General features: G+C 44.2%; 1 protein-coding gene across 1 annotated transcript in view; it reads right to left on the bottom strand.

Annotated features, from left to right (window-relative positions):
* LOC138527482 (DNA topoisomerase I, mitochondrial-like) overlaps positions 1 to 24,258 on the bottom strand; it is a 2,081,463-nt gene that overhangs the window by 897,324 nt on the left and 1,159,881 nt on the right. The gene's annotated exons all lie outside the window — the stretch shown is intronic.

Here is a 24,258-nt window from a genome sequence, read left to right as displayed (position 1 = left end):
ACAAGGCCACAGTGTTGAGCAACGCAGGTGTTCACCTCTCCTCGAATTGGAACTTGGGGATTGGTCACAGGCCCTTACTTATTAAGAACTGGGCGAAGAACTCTTGCTTTGCCTTACGTCCTGAGGAAGGTCGCCGACCGAAACACGTGTCGACGTTTCTGTGTGACAAATACCTGACCCAAAAATCTGGTGTTAGATACACCACGACACCTAATGTTAGGGACTGGGTCTATTGTTCAATATATGAAATGAAGCTGTGTTCTTAAAACCAAATGATAAATGAAACATCATGGGTGTTTGTGTTTTGTGTAAATGCATGAATGAGTTTTGTATGTGGCTATGAATGTTGATATGAAATGTTTTTTATGAATTTTTTATTGAGAAAATGTTTTTTCATACGATAAATGTATCTAATAAAATATGAATTTGTATTAAGGAGTGTCATTCCATCCTACTGTTACAATCTTTGGATATTTACCCCTCTCTCCTACAGACAAAGTTTTCACAGCTAGGGACACCCAGTGGGAAATCAAAAAGATAAGTTAATATCAAAGGCACAGCATTAGAACCACTTCCAGTGTGCCAATTACAAGAATAACACTGCATGCAGGATGAGCAGCAAAGGGAGAGCTATTGTAGTTGAGTTTACTGTATCATGATACATAACTGCAACACCCATTGTACTCCCTTGAACAACGGAGACTACGTTTACATCAGTTAGAAGGACTGTCAGAATGTACCAAAGTATCAACTGAAAAGGATACGATATTCAAAAGGATACAGGAGGTAGGGTCTTCCGGATCCCTGTTCACCCGACTTGATAGTCGTGAAGTCAACAAAGACCTTCCAAATGATACAACCCTCTGGCTGATAAAACAGGCAGAGCGATGGATCACTGGAAAGGGCGTGGGTAAGGTATAGTAATCCAGCCTAGGACAAATTAAAGTATCATGAATAACTGCTCCAACCTGAGTATGATGAATTAGAAAATGACAGGAATGATCACACTGACCTGTATCTCTGGGTAGAACAATCCAGAAATCTCTTGATGGATTATAAAAGAAGAACAAAACGACAGGGAAGGGAAAATTAGTAAGGGAGACTTATCCCGAACGGAACGAGGCTCACGCTAGATACGGGTTGACTTCACCACAGGATAGCGTCCAAAGTTCAGTTCAAAGTCACTTCCAATAATCCTTGAAAGGCTTCCTTCCCACTTTAGAGATCAATCCTTCTGTTAATTCCACAGATGCAGGAGTTAGAAGAAAATAGCGTTTGAAGACAACGTGAGCGTGTGGATTTACACGCGGGCAGGATTCGCGCAGCCTTGGCCAGCCGCACTTGAAGACGAAGAGCGCGTGTGGATTTTACACGCGGGCAGGATTCACGCAGCCTTGGCCAGCCGCACTTGAAGACAAAGAGCGCGTGTGGATTTTACACGCGAGCAGGATTCACGCAGCCTTGGCCAGCCGCGTGTGAAGACAAAGAGCGCGTGTGGATTTTACACGCGGGCAGGATTCACGCAGCCTGGGCCAGCCGCACTTGAAGACGAAGAGCGCGTGTGGATTTTACACGCGGGCAGGATTCACGCAGCCTTGGCCAGCCGCGTATGAAGACAAAGAGCGCGTGTGGATTTTACACGCGAGCAGGATTCACGCAGCCTTGGCCAGCCGCGCTTGAAGACGAAGAGCGCGTGTGGATTTACACGCGGGCAGGATTCACGCAGCCTTGGCCAGCCGCACTTGAAGACAAGGAGCGCGTGTGGAATTACACGCGGGCAGGATTCACGCAGCCTTGGCCAGCCGCACTTGAAGACAAAGAGCGCGTGTGGATTTTCACGCGAAGGGATAGCTCCAGGAATCAGCGTGTGGCGGAACACACGCTATCGAAGGCCCAAAAGTAGCTGTAGGAATATACCAGGATGTAGATCAGAGGTTCAGCTACACAACGCCAATAGAGACGATCAGAAGCAGCGAGTGAAGTTTCTACGCTGCTTAAATACGTGATACCGTAGTTCACGTGACGAAGCAAAAGTCACGTGAAGTTAGCGACGTGAAAAGTGTAAACGTCGTTTTCCCGGTAACGTATCGAATAGCCTCCATTTGGAGTAGAACGGTCTAGCTGTCCTACGAGCGTAGCGTCCAGCATGCATGACAAGGACACCTTTTATTCATCCTTTGCAGGGATACTCTCTTTCTCAACTCTCTCCTTTTGATAATCATTACCCGGCGAGGGGGGTGTGGCAGCCTCCTAGCCAATGGGGAGGTTCAGAACATGGGCGTTACCACACGATAATCCCACCACCATGAACCTCCGCATGGCTGGCGGCTGCCATCTCACCTCGCCGGGGAAATCAGGTAAGTCTTTCCTGGCCCCCTCACCTCATCCACAGAAGTCCCTTCCCGCCCTCCCACCTCCACTCCTCCTATCTGTCCATGTCGAGACTTCTGCCCCCAGCGCGTCCGCTTACGATCTGCAACAGGTCATAATGGAGGCGCTTGGGCCTGTAACTATTTTCCCCCGGGGCGTTACCTTATGCAGAAATTGGCCACAGGCTTGGGGCTTATTGCCCAAGCATTGAACCCTAGCTGTTAATGAGGCATGGCCATCTCAGTGTAGAAATATTTTGCTTTAATTCTGTTTTTTTTTTTTTAACACCTGCACAAGTCTTGGCAAATATTGAGGTTCAGAATTGCACCCGCTGCAGTATCGGTCCCAAGTTGATATCTCTCGTTTTCAAGGGTACAAATAGTTACATCCAGGGCTGTAAGTGGGCCGGGGCCTGCTGGGGCTGGGCCCCGGCAGGCTCCGAAATTTCGTTTTGAGGCGGGGCCCTGCCGGGGCCCACTAATCTCCCCGGGCAGCCCCGGCCACTACACGAAAGGCATTTTTTTCTACAGCCTGAAGCTCTCGCTCGTGTGCGAGAGCTTCAGGCTTCAGAAAAAAATGCCTTTCAGCTATAATGGTGGCGCCGCACCTGCGAGGCATCCCTTTAATCAAGGGATGCACGTGGGCCGGCGCCACCATTATGGAGAAACGTGAGGCCGCTGGAAGCAGAGGCCTTGCTTTCTAAATACTGAAGCTCCCACGGATTCGCGGGAGTTTCAGTCTTTAGGAAAAAGGCCTCTGCTTCCAGTGGCCTCACCCTTTCAGCCTTAATGGTGACGCTGCCCCTCCCCAGCTGGCGAGGGGCAGCACCACCATTAAGGCTGAATAGGCGAGGCGCTGTCCCCTGCCAGGCAAGCCTATACAAAATAAATGCAGAGATCAGCACCCTCTCCCCCATAGGGGAGAGGGTGCTAATCTCTACAAAAGGCTGTCTGACAGGGGTGCCAGTAGCCCATTGAGCCGGGGCTCGTCAAGGGGGCGTGGCCTAACGGCCCATCAAGACCCCGTTGTTAGGCCACGCCCCCTCGATGGGCCCCGGCTCGATTTGTAGTGCCACTTAAGGCACTGGTTACATCTCAGTACCGGTCAAACCATGCACATTCTCTTCTTTTAGCAGTGATTACATGCTGCAGGAGTACTTTGTTGGACACAATATGTTGTGACTTCTGATGTTTTGTAATGCCTGTATGAAGCCTTGCCATGTTCGGCCTTGCAATATGTGGCTTTATTCATTGAACCCTCACGAATGTGCTCACCAGTTGTGGCTGGTGAAATGTTTAATTGATGGGGAGTAAATGCTTGTCTCGATTATGTAGAAGTGACCAAGTGTAGCAAGGGAGTTCCAACCTGCCCGACGGCATTCGGGGGGTGAGGGGAGCAGTATGGTGTTTATGGAGACCCCCACCTCCCGAAAAGCACATTTAAAAAAAGACATTTGTTAAAATTGCATGTTTCACGGCACACTTTCTTTGACAAATTGGGTAAAGAGTCACAGTTTGAAATCGTTTCTGTATGGTAGCACATTAAAACTGCTTTGCCCATACATTTCCTTGAAGACAGCAACAACACATCGTGTAGTAGTAATACTACAAAAGAAATTATTCCTGTTGGCTTTTTCAAACTTGACATGGGATTTTTGGACTGTTAAACATGGGCAGACTGGCTGTACCAATGTAGGCTAGTGTTACAACATATTAACACTTAACGCTTGCTTCACTCTTGAGGCCCAGTAAACAAATATCATGCCACAGTTATATGCACCAACAATGTGGGCCATTCTAGTCACACCACTTATGCTTGCTTTACCCCATATACCGAATCAAAAATGCAATATAAGCAGTAGCCTTTGCCCCTAAAATTGGAGTACACCCGCCTTCATGCTCGCAGACGCCCACTCAACTCATAGGGCACACAGCTCACTTACAGATGCATACATAAAACGCACTCATTGATCTGGGTATTCATGCAGCATAAATGTTCTCATTCACCCGTGCACTCATACAGCATTTGGACAAGTGTGAAGACATAAAAACAAACACTGTCACGGATGGTCTTAATATCACACAAGCTCCCAAAGATAAAGGGTTTCATTAGGTTACCTGAAAGGAGCTCCAAGAGCGGTTTCCGGATCTCTGTCGCCTATAGAATGAAAGACCCAACCTAACTTTGGTTTCCCACTCCCCAGGTTAGTAATCATCGATTGTTTACCCAGACTGCCCAGTTTCTTTGTCTGATGGATGTCAAAAGGCAATTAACTGTTCTAGCTAATCTCCCTCTGGGACATCACAGGTGTGACCGACTTTATACTTGATTAGCGCTAAAGGGTTAGGTGGGTAAGGGAGCTGTACCTTCAGGCAGACAAATCCCACTCCCTTCCTGCTTTCACGCATATTTGCCTCTCCTTTTGTGCGACTTGATTGCTCTCACTACTCTCCTTCCGCCTACTCTACCAACCATTACTATCGGATGCCTGCCTTTTTTGTGTCTCTCTCTACAATGTCCCTCCACGATTTGATGTTACTCCTGTACTTTCCACTACTTCTCTTCCGTCTCCATTAATACTCTACAACGCCCGCTTTTCAGCCACCCTCCATTCACTTTCCCAGTCACCTTCCACTCACCCTCTACTCTTCCACCAAACACACTCTCTCACCCACATTACACACACACTAACAGTACCACTGCTCCCACAAACCAATACCTCACCTTTTCTGAAATCTGCCTCCAAACTCCTATTAGGAAAGATTTCATATTAGAATGTAATTTTCCCTCCATGTGTCAACCCCCAAACTTTTTGCTGCTGTTTTACACCCGGATAATGATTTGCCGGAGAAGCGCAGCCCTCAGCTGCACTCCTCCAGGCTTTCAACTCACTTATGGGGAAACTGACGTGCCCTTAAGACAGTCAGTACTGGGAGACTTTGTTTCCCTTAGTCCTTTCCTCATGTTGCAGCTTTTGTGCAACATGTAACAAGAGTGCAATGTAACTTACTTTACCGCACCCATGGGTTTCTAGTCATTCCAAAGGCCCTAGAAACTCTCGCTGGACTTTATATGAACTGGGCGGATGTGTCACTGACCGAACTGGTGGCAGCTATCATTTTCTTATGTTTTTAACCATTTCTTGCCATGTTATCCGTGCTTACCGCGTTTGGCACGAATAGGTGGTTTGGCTCCAAAATGGCCATGCCACGAGGTTCTTTGTCCTGTCCTTTGGCCATCTTGCCCCTTCACCTTCCCCAGGTCGAGCTGACCCTGGTCAGTCCTTATTTGGTCATGCACTTTCCCGCGAAACCCAAAGCTTTCACAGGCTTTTGCATGCCTTGTGTGTGTGCCTCCAGGATGTGGGCTGAGATGTCTGGCACCAAGGATGTTTATTGGGAACAGAGAGTCTGGAGTGCCGTGAATGCCTGGGAAAACCGTGGTCCGTGATTGGTCCACGTATGGAGTGAGTGTTTGTGAGCAGATCTCCCATTGGGTCCTCTCCGTTTTGGCGCAAACGGAACTTTGGATAAGAGGAGGCCGAGAACACCACTACCATGTCGATCTCCTGAGTTCACACGAACCAAGGATAAGGAGCCAAGTATCCTGAAACAAGAAGGCGAGTTGATGAACCACTGGTGAGCCGCTGGAAGGTTTAGCACCCTGAGCCCGCTGTCGTCCGGTGAGACCCCTCGGCATCTGATCGACCTAGGTGGTCTGCGAAGACGCTTTGACCCATTTGAATAGTGGGACCAACTATTCTCGGCACCTTCATCAAACCCTGCAAGTAAGCCTCTTCGGAAGTGTCCCTGGGCCAACCAGTGGGCTGACCAGCTTACGCAGGACGTTTGCTCCTTTACCGCCGCAGTTTCCAGGAAGCCCTCGATGTACTGCTTGCTCTGTGTCCACGGCACCCTCACACTGAATTTCGTACACTTGGCATTCGCAGGTCTGAAGTGAGACTAGTGCGCCTGGACCGGAGTAAACGCAGTAACCGTGTTGCCCTGCTGTGGCAACAACCTGTGCAAGTTCGCTTCACTTGTGACCCCCTTGACCCTGAAGCCTGTTGCAGTGGTATTGGGCTGATTCCTCCACCCGGAGTGGAGAAATCTCCCCTGTCCCATTCGGGAATCCCCACTGTACCGCAGAAACTACACGGTGTCGAGACATCCTGATTGGCGCATTCGAACCTGCCAGTGAAGTGGACTGTACTGGTGAAGTTTGGGTCTGCCTGCGTCGGGGACCGGTGAGTAGTCCATACCCCAACCGGTGGCCCCTAGCGCAGGAGCCCATTTTCGCGCACAAAGTGGCCCCTGAGGGCCCCTTTCCTTTCCACAGCTATTGCGAAATAGCGACTCCATTCCGCACGCTCAACCTGCCTCTGCCCGCAAGTGGAGGTCCTGCTTGAATAGTGGGGACTTGTTCTTCATCAACCTTATCCACCTTCCTGAGCTGATAGTGACCCTCGAAGAGACCCTATTTTTTCAATTGGCACAAGCACGTGCACGTACTATTGAGCATAAGGCTTCTCTCTTCGTAGGGCTTAGACTGCCTCTTAATTAGGTGTATTGTTGATGTGGAACGGGGTCTAAAGATTACTTGCACTGCCGGTTTTCCTCCCCATCAAGATGGTCTACACATTTCGTGCCTTGTAATCTGTTAGACCCCTCTGGTCTTCTATATATATATTGTGTTGATTGTGATGTGTTGGTTTACTTTAGTATTATTGTGATTCTTTGCTATGGTCTATATTGCAAAGGCCTTATAATAAATGTGTCTATATTTTTAATATAACACCTGTCTGGAGTAATTTGTAAGTGTCCTTGCTTTGTGTGCTCATTGCAGTCTTTCAGTCACCCTCACCCCCGAGACTTGGTCTTGACCACCTGCCATAGCTACCCTGATTGGTCTGGCTTGTCCAGAGGTTACCCTGTTCCAAGAAACTAGGTTGGCCTTCTGAACCTCTGCCCCTCCAGGTCAGAGTTCAGAAATCCCTCTTAACAACTCCCATCCACCGTCCTTCCTCCTTTTGGTCTCTAAGCCAGCCAAATCCTCATCCAACCTCGGCTGAACAACCCACGACTTCCTGGTTCCTGTCCTCAGATTTATGCCCCCTCCTTTGCCCATTGGTTTGCTTCTGCAGGCCTATCTTGTCCTGCCTTCCTGACCCAGGAGGTATTACAGACTTCAGTATAAGTAAGGGCGAATAACCCCACCTCTTTCCCCCCTCATGGGTCCTCCATGATGGGACAATGTCAGTCTGCATTGGATTGTGTCCCAGTTCATATTAGGGAGCAGCGCCACAGCTGAATTACTTTTTAAAATTGGTTTATATAAACCTTTAAAATCGACAAAACAGCAACAATATAATACAAAAACACAAAACCAACAACATCCACAATTCTTGTTATTTCTCCCAAAGAGCTACATCTGAGGAACTTCCAACTTAATATTTTCGACAGTTCGTGGTTTAAATTGATCACATTTCGTCTCTAAGTTACCAAGAGTCAGGCGTGCCTGTAATTCACCAAGAAAATTTACCAGGGCAAACATTAATTTCCGATCCAACCCAGTGAACATAAGGTGCCACCAATCATCGGGAATGAAAGTTAAATATTTACAGATTACAGTACCCAAGGCCTGAGTACGCAAATTACGCAATTTTGTGCAGAATAAAATTAAATGCTTCAGTGTTTGTTTGTTTGTTTATTCACTTTTTATGTGCGCCAGACCCAGGGGTAGCAGGGCGCAGTGGCAAGAAAACGCAAAGCTTACAGGTTACATCATAGCATAACGTACAGTATAAAGTACAATAAAGGTCCCTGGAACACAGATAATTTCAAAATATACAAAATTCAAGAAAGGTCAATCAACTTACAGGTTACATCATGGCAAAATGTACAGTAGAAAAAACCGTAAGGTCATGGAACACAGATAATTACAAAATATACAAAGTTCAAAGTGAGGACAATCATGGTTGTAGGTGACATAGTTCAACTAAGGTCAGCTGAGGTCAGTCGAGGTGAGGAATTGGATGACATTTTTTCTAAAGCGAGGGTAGGGCAAGTCCACTCTCGTCTTGTGGTAATGAGTTCCAGATTTTTGCAGCCTTTACCGGAAAGCTATTTCCTCCGATCGTTTTGAGTCTAAAGTTCGGTATGTCAGGCAATTAGAATTGACAGCTCTGGTCGGTCCGAGGGATGTTCTCCTGTGGAATTTGTCAATCAGATATCTCGCTGCTTTGCTCGCAAAACCGACAGGTTGTATCCGTCTCAGTGTTTTTAGACCGGATTCCTTTGTGCTCTTTGGTCGGAAATAAGTTCAGTTTGAACCTCATGTATAAAGATCTCGATTTCCAATCTGGAAACTGTAGTAAGTAGGGTTGCAACTCACCAAGTGTCCTTGCTTCAAAGGACGCCTCACTCATTGATTGAGATCTACCTCTCAGGTCACATGTTTGGCACCAGTCTGATCTCCAAAGCTGTCTTTTGGCTAGGTCAGGATTAACCAACAATGTAGATACTGAAATGTCGTGAGATTTTAAGATTTCCATACATTGATGTTTCCACAGATCTTTTTTTAATTTTCTATTGTAAAACTTCAGTTTAATAAATCAATATCAAACTTTTGTTACATTTATACATCCTCATCACAAGGACATTTCCAACCCCTGAATCCGTGTTTACCATCTATGATGATGGAAAGTTTTAGTAAGTCTTAAGGTTCCTTGTCAATTATCAATTAATCTGAAGGATTTACACAAGTGGCATTTGTCGGGCAAGGGCTTTTGTCACAAAGAATCATGTCAAAATAGTCAATTATGCTGCATGATAGTTTGATGTTTCGACCGGCACTGACATATGCCCACCATTTATTCATGTCATTGGTCTGGGGTTTAAAGCTGTTCAGATGCAGAGTCCGCTGGCTAGATGTACCTGTACAGGCAATTAGCAAGTGTTTTAAGGACTGGGTTTCACCGGTTCCACAAAATCTGCATTTGTCATCTGTGATATCTTTGTTCCGTCTTATCCAGAGCATTTCTCGATTGTTTAGGGCATTCAGCCTGAATTTTAGGAACTTATTTCTGTGATGGCGTGAGGAGCAGTCTAATAAGTATTTAGGTGGGTTGTGAAGTTTGATTGCTCCTGGGCCTAGTGTAAGCGCAGTTTTGAGTTGTAGGTGTTTTTTGATGTTTTGAATCCAATCTCATTTTTCTAATTTTTTTTAGCGTGTTGGGGACGGTTGATTACTCGGGTCTACTTATGTTTACGGCTTCCATAAGCTCCAGTTTTTGCTTCCAGGTTAGAATTAATTTGGATTGCATCTCAACGCTTTCAATCTTAAATATTTTATATGCCGGTATTTTTGAACTGAGGTACATTTTCCTTAAAGTCGTGAGAGATTTCCAAATAACTGTCATGTAAAGTGAATTGATTGCAAGTTCATATCTCAGTGCAGGTACAGAAATGTAATGAGGAAGCCTCAGCGCGCATCTCCAGAAGATGCCTTCCAATCTGTTCCAAAGACGATGGTCCAGGTTCCATCCAGCTTCAGCACCGAATACAATTGTCGGGATAAACTTCTGGAGATAGAATGTCATTATTGGCACGATGGTGAATTTCCCATAGTCGTGATTAATCTTAGCTCCTTATAGGCCAAGTTTAATTGTTCTGCTGATCAAGTCTTTGGTCCACAGAGTTTCGCAGATGGAGTCATTACCACATCCAAGTATCTTATAGATTTTACGATACTCAGATTGTCGTTTGCAATATGCCATTTGAATTTTTTATCAGACCTGCTGAGCGTGTGACCAATACTCATAATCTTTGTTTTTTCGGTGTTTATCAACAACTCATGTCCATGTATTTGTTCAATCGTGTCAAGAGACGCTGTAGGCCGATCTGCGCGTAATCAGTTAACACTATATCATCTGCATAGATGAGGCATCTGATTGGGGTGTTGTTGATCTTGGGCGAGAAACACAGCACTGGGTCTAGCCATTCAGGCAGGTCAGCTATGAAAAGTTTGAATAGTTCAGCAGCTAACGGGCAGCCTTGCTTGACGCCTTTGTATGTAGTTATCGGCAGGCTTAACTCGCCTTGTTGATTAAACCTTATCTGGACCATCGTGTTAGAACGAAGAGCTTTAAGTGGCTCCAAGATCGATGATGGACAATCCCACTTTGTAACTTTGACCACAATTTCTGGCGATTTATTGTATCAAAGGCTTGCCTCAAGTCTATGAAAGTAAAGAGGATTTTCCTCTTTGCACGAAGAGCTTCCAATTTTAGGACATTTAATAGTAGCACGTTTGCATCGACTCCAACACACTCGGTAAAGCCTGTTTGTCGAATGTCGCATTTCCCTGACATGGAGGCCCAAGTGGCAAGTCTCTTTCGAAGAAACGAGCCAAAGTTTTTCCCGATTGTATCGAGGAGGGAGATGGGACGATAATTCGCAGGGTCATTTCTATCGCCCTTCTTGTAAATGGGAACCACAATAGCTTTTAACCATGAGTCTGGAATGCACTTGCTTTTTGACACTCTTCCAAACAGGGATTCGATGAGCTTAGCCCAGTGTTCTTTATTTTCCTTCAGCATGATGTTTGAAATTCGGTCCGGGCCAGCTGCTCTCAAATTTTTAAAATTTTGTATTACGAGTTCAATTTTCGTCGCTTAGTGGTGTTATGTTCCAAGCTGATGCTGACTCACTTGCTTGAACTAGGGTGTCTTCCATAGGTTTTTTGTAAATATTTCTAAAGTACTTTGTCCATTTTGTACCATCAATTGAATTAACGATTATTGGCACAGCTTTTGTGTTTCCATTGTTTAAGATGGCCCAGATATCACGCGTGTTTTTGGTGATAAGCAATTTTAACATCAATTCAGTGCGGTTTTGCTCTATCGTCACTAAGTGTGCTTTTAGCCAATGTCGATAGGCTTGACTTCTTGCTTTCACTTTGGTTGCCATGCTATCAGATGGTATCTTCGTTTTCTTTATCTGACGCAAGTCTTTTCTTAGTTCCCTTTTAGCATGTACGATGATATTCCTGAACAAGTGTTTGTTTGAGTGGCCAAGTACTCGGGAATCTGCCGTTTTCTGCTTGAGGTCTAGTAACAGGGGGACATAGTTCACCTGGTTCCCCTTGTTTAGGTCGATACAGAGTTTTCCGATCTGAGACCTGTTGATCCTCAAGCGATTTCCTGCCGCATTTGATGTAAGTTGTACATCATATTTATCGGGGGATACTCTCCAATCAGTCTCCCAGACTAGGCGGAGGAGGTTGTGATCGCTGTTGGTCATTGGGATTACATTTAAGGAGGCCACTCGTTCGAACAGATTTTGAGAAACCCAAATGTAGTCCAATGTGTTTCGGCTGTGTGGACCTCGCCAAGTTGGATTACAAGGGTCATCTCCTTTGGTTTTCCCGTTGACCATTGTGCAGTTCCTTATTGCTAGTGCGTCATTCCATAATTGTCCTCTTTTAATTACAGCATCTGGAGGCTTCAACGAGTTTGTCTTTGTTACATTGTCGTAGTTGTACCAACTACAATTTAGATCCCCACATATCATTATAGATGTATTGTGATATTTCAATGATGTGTCATCGATTAAGGTTGTTACGGCACTGATGAAATTGTTTGAGGAAATCATAGCGGGATTCCAGTATCCATTTATTAGTAGTACATGTTGATTCTCCGAATTCGTTGTAGATTTTATTCAGTAGGGTAACTAAACCCGAAAATTGGCGACCAGTGGGATTTTTCCCTGCAGGATTTAGGAATGTACTGAAACCATCACGGGTTGGTGGCTCGCGTAGCCAAGTTTCCTGTAGGCATACAGCAAAGATGTTTTCCATTGGCACCTCAAAGTTGTGAAACAGATGGACGAAGCCTTGTGTATTCCAAGATAGCACAGTTTGGGCTGAGTTGATCTTCTTCAATTTTTGTTATTGATGTTTATCATTGGCGGGAAACATTCCTGACCGAGTTTTGAGGAGTGATTTCTGGGTCCGGCTCTCACATTTTGCCAGAGAGTAAGCCAATGATTTCCGCAGTGTAGTTCGTTGTTTGTCCATACCTTTCACATTTCCGCAGGCATCTGGCCCAGAGGATTCTTGTTGAAGTTCATGCTCAGGTTCCAGAGTTAGATCGAAACCAAATATGAGTAGATCTTCTATTGCTAGCAATAACAGGTTTTTCACCGCCGAGGAACCAATATGTAATAATACTTGATCCGAAGTTAACTCAGTTGGCTATTCGACGATCTTTATATCAGCCGAAGATATTGTCCGCAGAGCTGGAATGCAAGCAAACAATTTCATAACATTGGCTCTGTTTAGGTTGACCTCATTTTCGTCTGTTTGAATATTTTGAAGGCGTAATTTCCCGAGCCGAGTATTGGTTGTTTGATTTTTGGTGCCATGTACCCTAGATGAATATTGGGTTTTTGAGTACCTCTGATTGGACGTCAATTTTGAATTTAACTTTGAAGCAAGTATTGACGATGCTCTCAAGGTTGATGTTAACTTTTCTTTTGAGAGGGTATGTCTAGTTGAGTCCTGGATAGTATCTTTGATTGTTGCAGATTTTCAGCAGATGAAATCCACTGGACGCCCGAGCTCACAGTCGGACGGCCATTATTTGTTGGCACGTCTTGGTCATCGGCGTCTGATGAGTATGTTGACAGGTCACGTAGATCTATTTCTGAGGAGGAAGCAAGACTGCTATTGCTTGTTTCATCTGATTCGAGGCGGTGGCGTTTTACTAACTGTTTGTTAGTTTGCAGATCATTTCATTTATCAAGTTCTTTGTCCAACACGGCCCCAACAGGCCGCTTGTTAGTTCCTGATGAATGATCGAACAAGCCAGATTTTATTGGCGTAGTGAGATTCCTTATGAATTTTTTTACATTTGGATGTTTGCATTTAAGTTGAGTCTTTTTGTTGTCCTGAGAAGGGGCTTTAATTTCTATTCTGGCCGGATTAGCAAGTTTTTCGGCCTTCAAAATTGTTTTCGCAGAACCATTGAAAATATCAAATGAACATTTTGAGTTTTTGGGAGGCGCTCGTGATGCCAAATTCTCCATATGTGCCTTGGGTGGTGGCAGTTGCTCACCAGCATCACAGAGCAGATTGCCAGTTGCATTTGTGTTGTCCTCAAGTGTTTGAAAAGTGTTTGTTGCTTTACTCACCACAGCAATGTTGTTGTGATCAAGAGTTTGAGATATCTTGAAGCATGAAGTCCACAACCGTTATCAGAGGTTGAATCTCATGCGTTGAAGTGACGCGGGGCCTTATGCTTTGGTCTATTGCTGGGTTTGTTACCAAGCAATTCCCCTGGTCCTTTGCGCTCTTATTTTTACTTTGTGGCAACGACGATTTTGGCAAGTTGTTGTGCATCGGAGATGGATCACACATCTGAGTTTTCTTTCCCACATCTCTGGACTGGAGGCGCATCCATCGCACAGCCTCTAGCAGACTTTCTATTAAGTTTTGTTTTGGCAGTGATGTCGAGCCGCTAAATCACTTAGGCGTTCTTGCCAACAAACAGACAAATCTGCCTGGTGTTCCATTTGTTTCTGTAAGAACCCAGAGAAAAGTTCAAGTTGTTCCATTTTGTTTGTAAGGTTTGAGAGCATTACTCCTTGGTGACTAATTGTCCCGTTCAAAGATTCATATAGTTTGGTGAATGGTATTAGGACAATTGAGGAGGCAGCTACAACATTATTGTAGAGTTGAGTTAAGGTTTCAGCAGATAGACTCAGATGTTACTCACTTTGCATTGATAAGTCATTTCCATTCAATGATGGTTGCAGATGTTCAGTCTCCAACTGATCGTCTTGGAGTGAAAACTTTTGTACTTTAGATTCATGGTCCACGGTGGAGATACTATGATTTTTTGGACATGGTGTGCTCACATTTATTGATGGAAGAGCAGGCCCGTCGACTGCGGAATGACTTAAATTTAATTTCAGTTCAATTATTCGTTGAAGACGTCGGGCTCTTGCCATGGAGCTTAGATCCATGCTAGCATTTCTGGGAGGTGAGTAAGAAGAACCCTGGTCTAAAGTTGGGGCATCGGCATTCGCTAAAGCTGTGCCTGGTGTTGGCAATCCGTCTTTGCCTGAGTCATCTAGGGCTTGGCATGCATAAGCACTGTCGTTTGCGCTTTCCATTGCCTTGTCAGGTTTTTGCTTCTCACCAACATCACCAATTGAGCTTGCAACAGCATTGTTTGTAGGTGCTTATGATACATTCCTATTATTTAGTAATTGGACGTCTTTAGACGTTACATCAGCTTGTGCGTTGTGCCCGCTCACGGCTGTGTTCTTATTAGTGTTAGGGACATTATTTTTGCCTGACATAGTCGGTGGCTTTGGGTTTGTAGGTCGAGTCACATTAAGTGGTGTTTGACAAGCGGACTGGCATAGTAATGTTAATAATACAGCAGTATTATTATTATTATTTGATGTCTGTGCCGACTGTTTCTCATTTTCAATAAGTGTATTTTTTTTTAAGGGAGCACCGTCCGCCAGATCCAGATCAGAATGGCTGGCAGAATAGCTGGCAGTTTGCCGGTCAACATATGGAGGATTGGAGAAACCAATTAGCTCGGCGTTGGTGACGTCAATAGCAGACAACGGTGAATAGAAGCTGTCAGGCGAATCTCCGAAGTCATTACTCATGGTCGCCATTACATTTTGTCCGGACCATTTTGAAACTGCCGACTGCTTTGCAGATGTATGTGATGAAATCTGTGGGGAGGCCAGTGTCACAGTTCTGCTTTTCTGGGCTGTGAGGACCTCATGTGTTGTGCTGACTTTGCCAATCAGTGACAGTTGCTGACTTGGATAGGAAGAATGAATGTCTTTGCTATGATGGTGTTCAACAAAGTGCGAAACGTGTTCGCGAATCTCAGTATCCCTACATTCGGGAATGTCAGAATCCGTGGAATTATGTAACCTGCTTTGCGTGTTAGCAGTAACAATGACACAGTCATCACATGCACTGGAAGAAGTCTTTTGCAGGTCTGTGTTTATCGCTAAAGTGACGGCTGATACCGGAAGGGATAAGGCAGAGCGTAAAGATGCAGGCTACGGAGCACTCTTGCTTACCTTACCGCCCCCGTCTGAGGTGGCTTTCAAAGCGGTCCACGGGTTCATCATTTTGTGGTGGTGAAGCGTCTTCCTTCGTGTCTGGGGACGTTCAGCAGCGCGAGTCATGAGGATGGAATGAGACTTGCTTGTCAGATCCCTTAGTCACTTAACCACAACGTTCCGCCTGGAGAACGCCCCTGGCCCGGCAACAAAGCAGCAAACAGCAAAACAGTGAATGCAGGAAAACACTCGCCCTTCACTCGCTCTGGCTTAACAGATCCACAGATCTAACATCATATTGTTTTTGACTATCAGAGTCATTCAGTATTTCATACTACAACATCGGAGCAGAGATGATGATATTTCTGAATATGGATAGTGCATTCCAACATATTCTAGCATGAATCGATGTTAAACCAAGTTCATATCTTATGCACACGGTTGACGTTCCGTTGGGTAGTTGTAAAACCTTGGTCTAAAAGATGTTCTCCAATGTACCCCATAGGTCATAAGAACATCCAAAAGCGTTTTCAGCACCAAAAATCATTGTTGGTACCGCCTTTTGAAGGTAAAAGGCAATAATTGGTTTCAATGAAAAGTTCCCATATTGTTTGTTAATGGTTGAAGTTGGACAAGCTAGCATCCAACATTTAATTTTTATTCACTGTGCCCAAGGGTTGACGTTTAAGTTAGTATTCAACCAAGTTCCTAGATATTTGGCACTGTGTGTCGTTGGCAACCTAGTTTTATTCACGTGCCAGACGTATTTACGTTGGTTCTTGTTTACAGTCATCAGGTTTTGAAGAACCAGTATTTCGCACTTTTTTGTTAATTTGTAAACCGTTGTTTGACACACATGTTTATAGTGCGTCAAGTTTCCGCTGAAGCCCAATAGGGGTCTTGTCCAGGAGTATCAGATCGTCAGCATAAAGGAGCCGCCCCACATGAGCTCCGTTTATCTTTGGTGAAAATGAATGATGATACCGCTGAATGCCTCCCCTATATCAGATAAGAATAAATTAAAAATAATTGCTGCCAATGGGCTGCCTTGCTTCACATCCTTAAAAGTTTGTATAGGGGCAGATAAAGTTCCACTGCAATCCAATCTGATGTTAATAGATGTATTAGTGTCAAGTTCTATAATTGCCTCTATTAGGCTTGGAGGACATTGCCAGGCAGACAGTTTTTTTTACACAGAATCCCCCTTTCAATGCTATCAAAAGCATGTGAAAAGTCAATCAGGGCTAGGTAAACTTTTGTGTTTGTTTTTATGGCTTCCATCTTGAATAAATTTAACAGGAGATGGTTAAGACTGCGTCCAACATTCTTCACAAAACCTGCTTGTCTTGGGTCTACATGCTTAGCATCGACAGACCATTTCAACAATTTGCGTTGTAGTTGAGTAGCATAAATCTTACCCAAGACATCAAGAAGGGCAATGGGCCTATAATCTTTCGAGTTGGCCCTTCTTAAAAACAGGAATTATAGCGCTTTTCCAGGATATAGGAGTAGTGCATTGCGCTATTATTCTTTCGAAAAGTGTCATACAGAAGTCTGCCCAGGCTTCTGGGTTTTGCTTTATAGTGTAGTTAGTTAACCCATCAGGTCCTGGCGCTCTTGATGCATTCACATTATTTATTGTATTCAATATGTTGTCATGATCAAACACCAACTCCCAAATATCGATTCTAGGAAAACTGTAATTATTAATTCTCTCATTCACACTATACATTTCAGTATAAAATTCAATCCAAGTTACTTCCAAGATTTGAGTTGCATGTAAGGCGTGCTGAGGTGCAAATTTATCATTAATGAGTCGCCAAGATTCAGAGGAATTTTTATTTGCCATCCTGGCCATCATTTCCTCTGCATCGTTTTGAAGTAACACTGATTTATACGCCTTACTCCAGTTCTTACATTTTTGTTTAGCATCTTTTTCCATTGCTAAGAAGCCTTCAGTGTCAGTTCTTGGAAGATTTCTCATCACTCAACGCATCAGCCTTTTCTTCAGTTGTACTTGAATATCAAACTTATGCCGATGTACAAACTTCCGATGTTTTAGGCCCCGTTTGTGTTCCATAAACTGGGTGAACAGATGTTGGTATTCGATCAGCCCAGTCTCCACATTCAGCTTGTTGACAATATTAGAGATATCTTTGTCCTCTAACCCCAATCTTATTCTACCAGAGCCAAAACGCACAGAATGTGCCCACATAGCACCAGCTGCTCAGCAGGAGACATTGAATGTCAACTTTATCATATCATGGTCACTATGGACCATTGGGGTAACTTCAACCCATGAGGCTCTTGTGTGCATTGTTTCTGAGACAAAAATATAATCAAGAGCTGAGCACTTATCCTCTCTTTTCCACGTTATTTTCGGTGGGATGTCACCTGCCAGGTTGCCATTTAGCATTAACATCCTTCTGGCGTTCATCTCATGTCCCCAATTGGAGGCTGCCAACTCGTGAGCCGTCATATTCTATCATTTTAACATTAGTTGTTTTAACAAGGTTTACACAGATTATGTTAAGATCACCACAGATTATTAAATTCAAGGACTTTGAGCCTTCTAACAAGTTATCAATGGCTGTTGTGACTTGCTCAATAAAGTACAGATTACCTGCAACAGCATGGTTCCAATAGAGATTGAAAATGTGGAAATGTCAAACACATGTGTCCTATTGAGATCTAGCTTCCATGACGACTTGTATAAATGGTGAGATGACAAAGGATTCCAAAATCCTCAGCCCAGCAGATTTCCTTACTGCTGTCAACAGCCCAGCCATTGGTCTTCCCTTTGAGTGTTTTATTGCAGGATTTAGAGCTACCTCAAAGTCTTTTAAAGTTGGACAGACAACCAAGTTTCTTGTAAACAAACCATGTTGAGATCATTGAGCCATGGTGTTTAGAACAAATGGATGAATCCTCGAGTGTTCCAAGATTCAAAGTTGAGTGAAGTCCTATCCTTCAATTCCTGGCATTATTTTCTCGATTTGGTGTTCAGGGCAGTCGCCACCCACTCCCACTTGTTTTTGTTTGATGTACCAAAAGTGAGTTTTTCCGGACTACATGTTGTATTTGTGCAGCATTCCCGTCCCAGTATAGTTATCTTCAATTGCTCACCATCCTTAAGTTGGTTGACTGTTTCCTCCAAAGTCAGACTCACAGGGGATTTGGAGTCAGTGTTCGAATTCAGCCAGACCACTTTCTTTGCGCAGGGTAAGATTTTCAGCAGGGTCATCTGTGTCTCAGGTTTTACTTCACGTCCACCTTCAGTGATCATCTTCGAGCCTTTGTAAATGTCGAATCCTAGAGAAATTAGTGTTGGGCAAGCCTCTAACAAAATATCACGTATGAATATCGATTGGACGTGCAAAATCACTGTCATTTCTAGTTTCCTCAAAAAATTCCACGGTTTTCAAGTCGTCAGAAGTAATCGCTCTCAAGCTTGGAACAAGATAAAAGAGTCAGAGCACGTTCCGACGATTTAAAATTAAATCATCAGAATCATCCACACGCTCCAAAGTTAATTTATAGACAACGACGTTCTTCTTAACAGCACTTTTCAGTTTGTTGTTGTTCGTAGCCGACAATTGAGTACTTTCTCCTTTCTGTACAACTTGTCAATTATATAAGGGTTCCTGACACTTATGTTCAGATTTTCGATCATCCTTCGAATGGTGCTGAAATCCAGACGAATGACAACGATTTTTGGGTCTGAACTGCGGTTTCACCAAGTGCAACCAGCTTCATTCGATTTTCCTCCAAAGTAAGAAAGGAAGGGTTTACTCCTGTCTTGTCCTCATCAACCGAAACAGACGGTTGAGTTAGAGTACAAACTCTTTGAGACTTATTTGCTTCTTGAGTATCCTGAATGCATAGTACATCTACCTGTAGTCTAGTTTGTTTGTCAAGCGATACCTCATTACTGGGGTTTTCCTGTCTGGCATCCGTGGTTAAGGAGCAAGAACTACCTCCAGCTTTATTCGTTACTGCAGTATGTGTTGACTGAATTTGTATGCATACTTTGACACTTCTGGACCTCACGACTTTCCTGCTCATTTAATTTTTCAAGTGCTGACAACTTTGCATGTGCATCATTAGAAGAGTCGTTGGGCACTTTTTCACTGCCGAAAATGGAGTGATGGAGCCCTCTTTAGAGCTTAAACCAGTGTGCACGACTTGCATTTGTGAGCCAGTTTTTAAACACTTCTCCAGCTCTCGAGTTTCCTGGCCCTCTAAAGCTACGAAATCGAACATCTTGATTAAATTGTTGCCGGGATAAACTGGTGGCACTTCATCTTTTGACACGTTTGACACCATCGGGTCTTCAAGGTCGTCGTCTTCATAGGTGGACATGTTTGTCAAATTAATTGATTTCTCAGTCACATCGGTGAGTGCCATAACCAAACCACTCACTGACTTTTTTGAGGAGCTATTTTTTCCTGCAAGTTATTGGTATTGACTGTTTTTAGATTTTGTAGGAATTTTCTTGAGTTGTTTCCTCGTCTCGTTTTTTTTAAGAGTTGGTTTTTTGATTTTGTCATTGAGCCAACTCTTAGGGAAGACTTCAGAATTTCAGTGTTGGATTTCTTCTGAACACCTTTAAAAATGTCAAACAGTTCCCGTTGATTATTCTGTCTATGGGTTTTGTGCTTGACGTACTAGAGGTAATAGTAGGCCTCTCAACTGAACAGGACAAAGTGGAAGTCGAAGTTGAAGCAATTTGTGGATTTAAGATCGCTTCATTGTCAGAAGATAAAGTGCTCAATAAGATCTCAGCAAAAGTGGCTGCAACAATTAATTCCTTATTAGTTTCCCTAGGTCCATTTTCTTGAGATGGTATGCTGTCTTTTCCAAGAATACTGTCCTTGTTGGTATTACTGTTAGATTGAGGCTCAGTACTATCTTCATTAGACAATAACGCTTCAGATGTCTCCTTTCTAGGTTCCAAACAGTGGCACAAAATATGTTTCTTAGTAGAATTTTTCGGCTTACTTGAATCCGAATCAGGAATTGCTGGTTGTTACGTAAGACTGTCTTCTTGTTCTTCCAATAGACAGTCATATTGACATCCAACATTCGTTGAAGGTGTTAAGAGAGTTGGTCCCATTTTTTTGTTCATAAAGAGACCCATGGCCTCTTTATGCACCTCTGCCAATAGCTTTTCAGCATTGTTATTTTTTGTTTGTTCAGTAATTATAAATACTGTTGACTCCATTTTTTTTGTTAGACATAGTTTGTACTTCCTTAAAGGTAGTTATTAATGTCAAGATAAAAAAACTTTGTATTCAGAGTGGCCACCAAACTCGAGAGATTGTTAATGGACTCGTTCAAATGCTCATAGAGTTTAGTAAAAGGTGCAATTGTTATAACCATAGATGAAATTATGGTTGATTGTAGGTCCCTTATCCAGTTGGCATCGTTTATTGTACCATATTGATGGACGGGTTGTGGTATTTTACTCCTTTGACAATGGTCAGTTTTCAATTTCTTGATTCTAGGGTATGGACGCTCCATTAAGGAAGGCTCAACAGAATCGCAATCCGAAGATGATGGCAAATGTCTCTCAGTGGACTCATTAGGGTTCTTGTTCGACCCAGAGTAAGAAGACTCTGGAGGATTTATGACCGGAGAACCCCATTTTGTTTTTTTCCTCTGGGAACAACCGATACCAGGTGAACTACTCATTCCTTTTCTTTTACATTTGGCTGCGTCAAACATTTTCGTTACAGGTGACTCCGAAATTGTTTGCATTTCATTTCAAAGTGCTCTGTATGTTGGTCCAATAAAGCATGGGTCACAGTATCCAGCAGTTCATGTTCTGTGGATTTCAGCAGTCTTTCTTTGTTTAGATATGTTCAATCGAGCAATAGTGTGTTTACTATGTCCAAAGAATTCCATCTGTTTACTGAGAAGTCATCATTTTGTACATTATTTTTGTGTTTCAACTGTGTAAGACTCAAAGTACTCAATTCTGTTGTGTCCATAATGTCCACCATGTTGGACGTTTGTGTGAACACACTGTCCGTATCCACATCAATCTTACTTAGAGAGAACCCGTCTCCACAAGTGGCCGGGAATGTATTAGCAGTAAAATATTGTGATCTCTTTCGTTTCCCGTAGACATTTTATTGTCATGTGTGTTATGAGAGTCAAAGGGACATATCAAGTGGTCCAAATAAGGCTATTCCGTTTCTGTTGTCAGCACTCGCTAGGGAAGACTAGCGGTTTGATTGTGGGCACCGCGTGACAATTTGTACGATTCCCGCGCAAGCGCTCGTAATTCAGGAATTAAATTTGGCCGTGAGGGAGACTGTTGTGCAACAGTCCCGCGCCCTCTGAACATAACCGGAGACAACGCGGGTTGCTCCAAAGAAGTCCTCCTTCGCGTATCCGCATCAACAATTGTAGAGCGTCCGGACGGCGTTGCCGCATCGTCAACAAGCAAGGTGAGAGTATTGTTCTGGGCTGGGATGGGGGGGCGAGAATAGGGGTAAATGAAGGGCTAGGTGGAGACAACGCCGGAGCAGCACGCGGAGATGGCTCCAAGGAACACAACTCTGTTAAATCTCTAGCAACTTCAGTGTCCCCAGTAACCCCCAACCCCCTCTTATCAGGAGCACTCACTTTTTCTATCGTTGCAGGCGTTTGTTCCTCAAATGGACATTCCATGGCCGAAAGCAGACGGCGTTGGGCACGCGTTTTTTCCAGGCATCTTAGCAGGTAGATTAGCAGATATTTTTTCCGTTGTAGTCTTCAAAACAATGTTGCCAATTTTGCTACTTCTATAACGAGCTCGGAAGCAGAGGAGTAGAGGGGTAGAGGAGGGAGCAGGACTTGCAAGGTATTCCTCGACTCCTCTGACTGACTCCACGCCCGCTCCGCGGGGTAGATGGGAATAAGTAGCAGGTCACGCCCAGCAGCAGTAGCAGAGAGAGAAAACACACTCCAGTGTAACACCTCGTTCGCCTCCTCAGACTCTGCCTGGCTCAGCTGAATTACAGGCAAGTATAAGAATGTCTCCTAAATTCATGCCCCAAAGTCGCTGTGCAGCTGATTTGGACAAGTGCCACTGTGTGTGTCAGTGCGGCTTGGCTGTATGTAGTGTTGTCCACTGCCACTTAAGGTCCTCGTGTTCGGCCTATCTTCTCCCTGGTGGAGCTCTTGTAACTATATTTGTCTTTCCGCAGTCTATGGTGGGTTGTCATGTTGCGCCGATCCACAGGACACGATGCATGAAACAGCCGGAAACGATAAAAGGAAAACTTGCCAGCATCTTCATTCAGAGGCACGGGGTGATTAATAGTTGCACTGGATAAAGGCAATAGGTTGGTGAGGGGGGACAGGAATTGGATGGCCTTAAGTCATACTAGAAGGTGGATTTAAAATAAATAAGGGTCAGAATGTGTGACAACGTTGATCCAGCACTTATGACTGCCCCTTCCCAAGGCTAGTGTTCCAACTCTAGTTCACATGAGAGCATGTGCACCCAATAACATGCATGTACAGGCTCGCCTGGATCAGACTAAACTTATGCCCGGATTGCTGTTCCCAGTGCAAGGCTCAGACAGATCGTCATTCTCAAGTTGCATTTCATGTGGGTGAGCAGACAAATGGGCAGTGGCCAAGTATAATGCCACACGTGAACCGTGCACCAGGCACCCTGACAGGGCTGCTCACTTGGCTCCCCTGAACACAGTCCACCCTGCTGCAGCAAGTCTTATTACGGGAGCACAGCGATTTGACCGAATTACCCTATCCTACCCAAACGACTTTGGCTTCCACTCCAAGCCTGGATACTGTGCAAAACTGCATGTATCATTTTCAAAGCAGTCAGGAGAAGCACACCAGTGTACCTAACAGTTAAGCTCCACATATCTGGTAGGACACGCTCCTCGCGCAGCCAATTGACCAACCGACTTGAATCACAACTCATTCGCAAAGAGAGGACCCGCAAAAAATAGGTCTCTTGCTCTGCACCCACCCTCTGGAACTCGATCCCAGTGTCGGCTCGCACATCTTTCAAAACATGGCTCTTTCAACAACACCTGAACTATACCAATTCCAACGGATGCACATACAAACACACAGACCTCAAGATACCATGCTATTGTTAAAAGATGCCAGCCCAAATGCTGGCTATCCAAACTCTGTACAGCACTCTGCTGCTCCCGAGCTAGGTCTGCGCTTTAGACAAAATAAATAAGGATTAGGCACACCTGGAATTAATGGTCAGATGATGGGCAGAATAAAAAGTGGCAGACTGTGCACAAAAAACAGGTAAGTTAAGCACAACAAGTCATCTCAGGAACTGTACACAATTTGCTTAAACAAAGGCCGATGTGGGTCCCATTGCAGTGTACATTTGGTGGTATATAATGAGATCCCATGACCCCATTTGTTGAATATCAAACCAATCATGCTGGTCCAGCAAGCTGGCACCTTGTCATACAGTTACTGTGAGCTTAGTTTCCAGTTCTTGCTTTGTCCCTTGGTGGCAATGTGTGATCCCTGATGCCCCAATTTCCTTGGCATTCAGTAACAGTTGGAACACTTCAACAAGTAAACATTCAACATCAGTTGTTTGGGTACGAGAGTGTGTTAGAAGCCAAGCAATGTCAAGTTTCCTGTTATCGTGTACATTTGTTCCATGACTTTAGCCCTTGTGCTTTAGATTGCACTCTACCATGTGATATATAAAATTGCTGAATAAGGCATTTAAGTTTCTGAAGTGACACAAAAAAGGCAGCGATGGATTCTTGGTTTTATGTTAATCCACTAATGG

Source organism: Ambystoma mexicanum, chromosome 1q (assembly GCF_040938575.1).
Source record: "Ambystoma mexicanum isolate Mex_15411 chromosome 1q, UKY_AmexF1_1, whole genome shotgun sequence".
Classification (NCBI taxonomy): domain Eukaryota; kingdom Metazoa; phylum Chordata; class Amphibia; order Caudata; family Ambystomatidae; genus Ambystoma; species Ambystoma mexicanum.
This window is presented reverse-complemented; position numbering and strand designations above follow the sequence as displayed.